We start from the raw sequence: 9960 nt of genomic DNA on the forward strand, positions 1-9960 counted from the left end.
AGCACTTTCTATAAAAATATTGACTAGTAGACCAGCAACTATACGCAAGTCGTCTTACACAATAGCAGTTTGTTAACGATATTTGGTTTTCGAAATCATTGTTAATGAGAGAAAGGCCGCTGTAGACCAGAAAGAGCTCACAATATAGTTAGTAGGCAAAAAATAGTAAGATTTTTTAATTTAAATTTCGCGCGAAAATCCTATCGTCGATATATTTTTATTCTAGGTTGGTAGGACTATCAGTGACATCTGTGGCAAATATCAAATCATTAGTGCTTAATACAATATAAGCTTGCTTTTCTGAAGCACATAAAGTGCCTTCGGAGATTTTTACGATGAGTGAAATTATTCAACAAATAAGTTACATTCAATTTTGTGTGCGGTATCAAATTTCTGATGCCGAAACGTTCAGAATGTTTGAAAAGGCTTTCGATGAAAACTGTTTGTGGCGAGCAAGTATTTTTGATTGGTACAAATTATTCGAAGAGGGTCGAGAACGCGTTGCCGACGAACCGCGTTCAGGACGGCCATCAACATCAACGGATGATGTTCAATAAAATAAAGGAAATGGTGCTTAAGAATGGACGATTAACAGTCAGAGATCTTACTGGTATCGTTGGAATGACGAAAGGAGCAGTGGAAACCATTTTGAAAGATCAGTTGGGCCTAAGAAAAGCGAAAGCACGATTGGTTCCAAAAATACTCAATTTTTCGAAATACAGCGTCGCGTTAACGTCTGTGGAACAATGCTTTCCGACAAAAAGCATGCCATAAAACGTTTTAGTACTGGCAAAGCGTCTTGAATCTATGCTAACGACCCGGAAACAGACGATCATTCGGCCGAATATCGTGGCAAAGGTGAGTTGAAGCCGAAAAAAAGTCAAAACAGGTCAAAAATCGAGGTTATGTTGACAGTTTTTTTCAATTATCGAGGTGTGGTGTGGCCAAATTGTTATAAAAGGAATACTATTTGAGTTTTATGCGTCGTTTGCGCGAAGCTATTTGTAAAAAGAGGCCGGATTTATTGGCCGACACATTACATTACATCATTTCATTGAAACTTTTGAATGGCGGGAAAGTAGTAAATTCATCACAGTGCCTCTGAAATGCATTCTTAAACTGCTACCAACAGGCGCGGCAGTTTACATGACACTTAAGGGGTCCAATTTAAAGCTTGCGCAAACAAGTGCTTAACCGGCACGGTGTTGCTAAAAATATTAAAAATTTACTTGTCGGCTTTTGTTAATTGATTAACAATTTCATGATGTGATTTCCATATCTCCGCGAAATCTGTATCCATTTGAAGCTGGTTAGCCTTCTCCTGTACTTAGCAGTAGCCAACCAGAAACCAGTCAATAAATAGTTAACAGCATATTCGTGAAACTTTAAAACCACTTTATATTTATTATTATATTTCGCCACTAGGTAAGTGACGAGTTCTAACTCACTGCAGTCACCGCATAAATACTATATAAAGCTTTGCTCCATAACGGCGCCGTATAGAAATCGAACGTATACGCAGATAAATTGGAGTCGTTGAGATACTGCGAGCACTTTAGATTTGCATGCGGCATAACGCTAAATGTGGCATTCATTCATTTAACACACGCTGTAATGTAGATCTACATACACATAAGTAGATATATATATATATTTATATTTTTATTACATATGTATATCAACAGTCTGGATAAAAAGTACTAACAGGATTTGAAGCAATTGATGAAAAGAAAAGAAACAGAAGTAAGAGGGAGAGATCTGAGATTACGAAAAAGTATTATCCATATTGCTAATAAACTTTAAGCTGGATGAATTCTCGTGAAGCAACGAATAACCCCACTTGGACTGCTAGAGACTGGTCTGTTGTGATGTCCAGAACGCCTAGGTTTGGATTAAAAAGAACATCGCATATCGACAAAATGCCTAGGGCCACAAATTTATTGGGGCGACTAATATTATATCAATTCTGGCCAATTCGACGGGTTCGTAAACAGTATGGCAACCGAGATGCTTCCGGTTGCCATATCAATCCTGACCAACGGGTTCGTACACAGTATGGCAACCGAGATGCTTCCGGTTGCCATATCAATCCTGACCAATTTCCCGGGTTCGTACACAGTATGGCAACCGAGGTGCTTCCGGCGAAAGCCGGAGAGTGGAGGATAAAGTGTCTAACTTTTACCACCTCATCTTCCTCATTGGAACTTTGTAAAGTTCGGTCCTCCAAAATCGTTAGCCTCACCGTATAAGTGCCAATGGAACAGTGTCTAGTTAGGACGCCTATCATTGCAGCGATGTGAGCCTTGCTAAAAGTTCAGTGGTTTTTTTGCGTCTTACTCTAGCTTGTGCTGGTTGCTGACCAACGCTTGCTGAGCTCGCGCGGTACACCTAATGGAATTTGGGTATAGTTGTCTTCTCTTGCAAGTTCATTGTCTGTATAATTTCCGGAAATTCCACTGTGCAAGCAGCCAAACAATTTTAACATGGAAGTAGCTTGGTGCTACTGCTAGCGGAATCATGCACTACTTAATTAGCTTTGGCCTCAGTGACCTTAGGACCTGTTTAGTAGACCTATTAACGAAGTGGATGCATACCTCCTTTAAAGAAGCAGCACTTTTGAAAAGTACATCATACATAGCAGCACACTTCTGCTTTAAAAGCACTATAGTGTTATGACAGTCTGCAACCAGATTTGATTGAGAGCTACCGACAGACAATTGAGTTTCGACTCAATCACGAAAAAACTTATTGAGCCTTTTCTCCAACGACTTCGCCATCAAAAATCTTCTCGAAGTTATCAAGAATGGAAACGAATTGAGAGAGGATTTCGGAATGTTCCTCTAATGGTACCAACCTTATTGTGTCCAGCTTCCCGGAGTCTGATCGCAACCTTTGCAGCAATTCATCTGCTGATTATATCCACGGGTGCTATACGGTTAAGTGGCACCGTGCTCCACCATACAACAGTATTGGCTTAACGAGAGACTCTACCGTTTCCCACTAGCTATTTTACAACAATTTAAAGCAACCATTGCCTTCCTCATCCTCTCCTCAACATTGGGCTTCCATGACAGCTTTCTATCAGGGAAGAGCCCCAAGTACTTTACTTTTCTGACAAGCAAGTAAAACCAGTTCAGTTTTAATTGGATTCACAGCTAAGCCGCTCCTTTCTATCCCGTTAGCTACCACATTGAGGTTCTCTTTTGTTAACTCGTAAACGGTAGTCAAGAATTTTTCTTTAACCATAATCATAAAATTGTCCGAAATCATTTTGATAGAATGATTTCACAAATAGAGCCCTAAAGTGAATTAAAAGCAGATAAATGAACTATGCTTATGTTTTTAAATTGAAAAATACTTAATTTTTTCTTGTTTATTTCCAGAACTTGTTGCACAGTATACTGTATACGTATGTATGTAAGGCTAATGAGCGTCGTGGTCGTAATGCAAGGTGTTTGGCAAGATTTTCGGAAACACAGCACTCAGCAATATTTTAGTGGAAAAGACAAGTGTTTAATGGATTGAGTGGCGGCACAAATTGCCAACTACAAAACTATTTTTTGCTATTGCCGAAAAATGAAGTTTGCACAAATTTTGGTTCGGCCCAAATCGTAATTTATATACCCAGCGCATGCTGATTTTTATATAAATACAAACTATAGCAAATAGTTTTCCTTGTGAATTAGCTTGATTTTACATAATTTTTACTGCTTTAGTGTTAGGAACACCGGCCTGATTGTATTGCTTTGGTATCTTAAATGAAATAAGGAGGAAATTTGACAACCTGTATATTAAGCTTATATCGACATAGCTATTATCGTTTAGTAGATCACCATTATTTACGCAAAATGAACTAATGAATTGGTTTCAGAAATTTAGACAACTTAGTTCCATTGTATTCGGAGCTGTATAACGCAAGATACCGCTTAATGGGGTAGTACCTCCCATTATAAACCATGAAATCCATGGAAAAACATGCGGAAATATGGAAGTAGATGAAATAGGTAAAAAATTTCGACATATCAGAAAGGAGCGGATGCATCAAAATTCGCATATGCGTATCTAAAGGCTATCCCCGAAAAACGCAAGCTCATTTATCATAATTTTTAACACATTCCGTAAATATTCAGAGGCGACGAAAGGAAGGATGGATGATCCAGAGGACTTAGTAGCAAGATATATTGTAGACTTCGATTAAGGGGTTATACACACTTATGAATTTCAAACAATCGATTTTTTTTTTGTATTTGCATAGGTATATTTGAATCTAATTCCTTAGAAGAGCTCTTCCTTAAAATCGTTTGTGAAAGCTATACATTGGGTATAAAGAAATATAAAAAAATTTTGCTAAAAATTGTTTTAAGTTCCATTACAAATTTTAATTTACAAGCATAAAAGCAAAAAAGAAATATGTACATAAACAACAAAATACGAGTTTAATAGCCACAACATAGACTAAAAATACGAGTTTAAGTACTTTTTATACTCTTGCAACATGTTGCTAGAGAGTATAATAGTTTTGTTGACCTAACGGTCGTACGTATCACCTAACTAAGCGAGATGGATATAGGATTATATATGTATATATATATGTATCTACATATATATTATATTATATATACATATATAAATGATCTGGATGACGAGACGTGTTGAAATCCGCATGATTTTTGTCTGTCCATCCGTACGTCCGTGCAAGCTGTAACTTGAGTGAAAATTGAGATATTTCGATGAAAATTGGTATGTATATAGGTTCCTTAGTAAAAAAAAACGAAAATGGTCGTAATTGGACCACTGTCACGCCCACAAAACAGCTTTAACCGATAAAATATACTTAAAGTGGCATAACTAAGCCCTAATTTAAGATGTAGATGGAATTTGGCATAGGGAATCACAATAGGAAGGGGCACCTGTGGGTAAAAACTTTAGAAAAAATGGGCGTGGGTTTACCCTCTAAGTTTAATGCATATATCTCCTAAGCCATTAAAGCTAAATCAACCAAATTTCATTTTCGAAAATATCATGAAAAGCCCTACCAACATTGTGAAAACGGAAGAAATCGAATAGCAACCCCGATCACTTCTCATATAACGGTACTGTTAAAAATTACTTAAAGCGCCATAAATCAATAACTAAATTCGCCAGAGACGTCTTTAATGGACCCATGGTCAAAACTGAAGGATGGGCATGGCACCGCCCACTTTTAGGTGAAACCAAATATCTCGAGGCCTATCCAAACGGTTCCAAATTTGGTATGTGTCATTCCTATGACATGTATATGTTACAGCGTGAAAATGGGCGAAATCGGACAACAGCCACGCCTACTTATATTAACACAATTTCGAATTCCATCCGATTCTTTCCTTTCATGTTTACAAATCGAGAAGTAACTAATATAACGGGATAAAACTTTGCACGAATAATGCCTTTAAAGTATGCTACCCTATTAGACAATATGTGAGATATACAATTGAAATTCAAAGAAGATGCTTTCCTGAGAATAATAATACTGAATAAAAAAATTAAATCGGGTCAATACTTCCCTGAGCCTCCATATACCTAATATAAAGATTTTCGAACTTCCAGTTGACTTTATACCGCATATATCGGCCAATATGTGAGTTATTTTAATAAAATTGAGAGAGCGTGTTTTTCTTATAACGGTGCTTATTTGTGCTTAGAAGGAATAAAATCGGGTGAAAATTCGTCCTAGAGTCCATATAAGTAACAGGCCTTATGTACCTAACGGTACTTTCCTGGCTTTAATCGTTGCAAGTTGCAAGAGTATGAAATGAGTGGTTATACTCGAGCATCGATCTTCCTTACTTGTTGCAATATTTTTAAAGCTACTTTTGCTGACTACTCCTATTCATCACCGGCGGCGTAACTTCTACTTTGCTATAAGTGGCCACCAGCAGCTCCGTTTTATCATTTAATTTATTTATGTTTGCTTAATGGTTTTCAATTTGTATTCGATTACATTAGAAAAAAAGTGTTGCAAAAATATTCATAATAAAAATAAGAATGAATCATGCAGCTTGTGGTGTCAGGTAGCCAAATTGGCTTTCATGTCCACATACATATGTATGGTACATACATATCTATATGCATAGATCATATAAATATGTGTATGAACTATGTATATTTTAGTGTAGTTGTTGCTTATACTCTAGTCATGCGGTTGGCAAGCACTTTAGTAGTTTATTTACATCAACGCACTGGGGAGCTTTGGGGCTTTGGAATGCAGAACTTCAAAGTCTATGACAATATCCCAATGTTTACAATGTTTAACGTTACTAGGATTGTTTACAAAAATTTTCCAAGAAATGAAATCAAAACGTAAAATCATTATTTTTCATGAGATGAAAGTAAATCACAATTATAGAAATTAGTACAAGTATGTTATGTTTTATTGGATTAACATTGAAAATGCAATTACAATGGGATGACATCACTATACTCCAAAATAAGTATATTCTATTTGTGGTCTACAAAAAGAAATTTCAAAATTACTTCCGGCAAGTGATAGCACGGGTCTACAGTTGTTTTGTTGTTAGATTGATTTTAGATATATTTGATACCACAATTCGTGAAACTATCAATCATTTATTTTTTTATATTTGTTTTCGTTTATAATCTTTACTTTGATTTTACTTTGCAAAAATCAGAAAACATTAACAAAGTAGCTGATATCTTTACAAGGATACAGCGAAGTAAAAAGAGAGAGACATGACGAAAACATATTTCATATTTCAATACAACGGCTTTTATGGGCATTTCTCTTAAAATTTTTCAGTTGATAATCTCTTTATAATAATAACCAATAGTAATCTGCCATCTGATATTAATATCATCGTCCTCAACACCCGAGTCGTTAGTTCTGCTTTCTCCAGTCTGGACAAGGAAGCAAAACAAATGGGTCTGACAGTGAACGAGGGCAAGACGAAATATCTCCTGTCATCAAACACAAACAGTCGTCGCACTCGCGACTTGACTCTCACGTCACTGTTGACAGTCATAACTTTGAAGTTGTAGATAATTTCGTCTATCTTGGTACTAACGTCAACACCACCAACAATTTTAGCCTGGAAGTCCAACGCAGGATAACTCTTGCCAACAGGTGCTACTTCAGACTGAGTAGGCAATTGAGAAGCAAAGTCCTCTCTTGACGAACAAAAACCAAACTCATAAATCACTCATAATTCCCGTCCTGCTATATGGTGCAGAGACTTGGATGATGACAACAATTGATGAGTCGCGTTTGCCACGGCGAATATCGCATTCGATGGAACGATAAGCTGTATGAGCTATATGACGACATTGACATAGTTCAGCGAATTAAAAAAAACAGCGGCTACTCTGACTAGGTCATGTTGTCCGAATCGAAGAAAACACTCCAGCTCTGAGAGTATTCGACGCAGTACCCGGCGAAGAAAGCAGAGGAAAAGAAAGATCTCCACTCCCTTTCTACCGGAGAACGGCCTAGCTTCACGTGGAATTTCCAATTGGCGCCAAACAGTGAAAAGGAAGAACGACTAGCGCACTGTTGTAAACTCGGTTATAACCGCCCAAACAGTGTCTACGCCAATAAAGAAGAAGAAGAATCTGCCATCATATGACAATCTAAAGAACCTTGAACCTTGATGAACCGCTCTCTCTGTTCCTCACTATATTTACCAAAATTATGCAAAAATTAATTCAGATGATTGTGGACATAGTCTCACTTGATACTCAAATATATTCCTAGAGACAGTCACAGGTTTCAAGCTTTTCTTTCTTCATATTTTGATACATAATGTTTACCTGATTCACTTCCCAAGAGCAATCATAACTTTGATAAAAGTTGTATCTTTTTTTAATTGTTCCATCAATTATGTCACCTTTCAACTTTTTCATATGACATTCGGAAATTTTCTACAAATGTCATTAAAACAATATCCTTCAACGTCCAAAGCTATGACAATTTGTTTTATCATTCCTAAGTACTGTACCGATATCTGAGTATTTGCCGACATCATTATTCCTCAGTACACTATGATCTCAGTTCTTTTGATCGAAAGCGAAATTTTCAAAGTAAAGTAGGATATTCTGTAGGCTGTAATTCTAGATATCTCCATGTTTGATTTTTAGTAAAACCTTAAAACCTTCCACATAATTTTTTGCATAAATATACCATATATTACTAATTATCTGATATTTATCAAAATATTAGTTATGCCATTATCCTAAGATCGCAATCTAGACACTTCAAAGCATCAAAATTTGCTAGGTATTCAGCGCAACAAACGAATTTTGTTATTGTACAGCTGTGTAATGATTTGTGGTTCGAATAAATTACAACCTAGGATTAATTTTCGACCACTTTTTGCAGTAATCTGGGCCGTATATAAGCAATAACGCGCCGAATATTCACTTCCTAGGCGTCAATGGTCTCCGCCTTATGTGTGTAGACATAACTTCACATAACCCCACAAAAAATAGTCTAGCGGTGTTATGATCTTAGAGGCCACACAACAGGCCCAGGACGCGAGATAATACGCTCACTAAAAGTTTATTTCAATAAATTGACTATTTCGTTGACTTATTATACGCAGCGCCGTCTTATCGTAATTAAAAGTCGTTCTTATCAATATGCTTCACTTCAGGCACAAATAAGTCATTCATCATGACTCATCAGCCCTCCAAAACTGAAGAGCTGGACTATGAAGTATCTGAGAGGTCGTCAGTCATCTGCCTCTAATATTTCGAGGTAAAAACTCAAAATTAAGAAGAATTAAACAAGAAGTTTCGCAGGGTGGCGTCCTCTCTCCATTCCTGTTAACTTCTACATCTCGAAACTCCCGCAACCACTAAAGCGAATTTCTATCACCTCTTATGCTGATGACTGACCGATAATGGCGTCGGGCAATGTAATCAATGAGATGAGCTTAAACGTAAATGACTATCTGTGTTTCGTCACCCCTCACACGACCGCGATTATTGCCAAAGTACAAATCCGCTACAAAATCCTCAACAAAAGACAAAAACACTTTGTTGCCAACATACAAGGCAATCGGTCGGCCGGTCCTTAATTACGCCGCACCAATATGGTCGCCTAATCCTACAAATCTAACACCTTTCTCCATATGGTCCGACCCCGTCGAAACAGCACATTTCCTGGGCCTACCTTTGGATGACCTCCACATATCTAATCCTTCCCATCCTAACGGGGATTAGGTACCCATTGCAATCACAACAACAGGATAGGTGCGTTTACAAATAAGACGTTACGACTGTCCAAAAATGCTGCAAATGACACTCCAAAAATATATGGAAAGTTGTATTAAGCGTTGACATGTTTATATTGGCTCAAAACTTTTTTTTTGCCAGTCCGGATAAAACTTCATGGCAAACTAACCTCTAATCCAATCCTCCGATTCTATCTTCTCAAATTTTAAAATTGTTAAATTACAATAATATCAATTCTAAAGCAAATTACAAAGACTGTTCAGAATGCTCTTAGAATATAACGGGATCTACACGAAAAAATCACTATTAAGTAAACATTTTTTTCAGTGTACCAAACGATTCATAGAGTAAATCTAATTTTTATTTTCCCCCCCGGCTATGAAAAAAAATGTTTCTAAGGTGTTGCATGTAGAGTGTTGAAATGTGTGAACGCATCTCTCGCCTCCCTGAACTACATACATTTATACATCAATCGAACTAATTGCTTACCTGGGCGGCAACACAACATTCCGCCACATCCCGCGTACCCAACGCTCCGGCTATCTATTTTATATCTTATTTATTATGCCACAGCACAATAGTGCAGATTAGAGGAATGTCAGACAAGTCTATTCAATCTATTAAGTTGTGTAATGGGGAATCAAACAAGCAACAAACACAAGTATAACCGCAACGGAACCGCAAGTGGCAAGAGAATAGTGTTTGTAGCATGAGCGGAAACCAAAGTGGACG

General features: G+C 37.1%; 1 protein-coding gene across 2 annotated transcripts in view; it reads right to left on the bottom strand.

The window, feature by feature from the left end:
• LOC105225017 (E3 ubiquitin-protein ligase highwire) overlaps nucleotides 1-9960 on the bottom strand; it is a 161568-nt gene that overhangs the window by 106513 nt on the left and 45095 nt on the right. The gene's annotated exons all lie outside the window — the stretch shown is intronic.

The sequence above is a fragment of the Bactrocera dorsalis genome, chromosome 4 (genome assembly GCF_023373825.1).
Source record: "Bactrocera dorsalis isolate Fly_Bdor chromosome 4, ASM2337382v1, whole genome shotgun sequence".
Taxonomy (NCBI): Eukaryota; Metazoa; Arthropoda; class Insecta; order Diptera; family Tephritidae; genus Bactrocera; species Bactrocera dorsalis.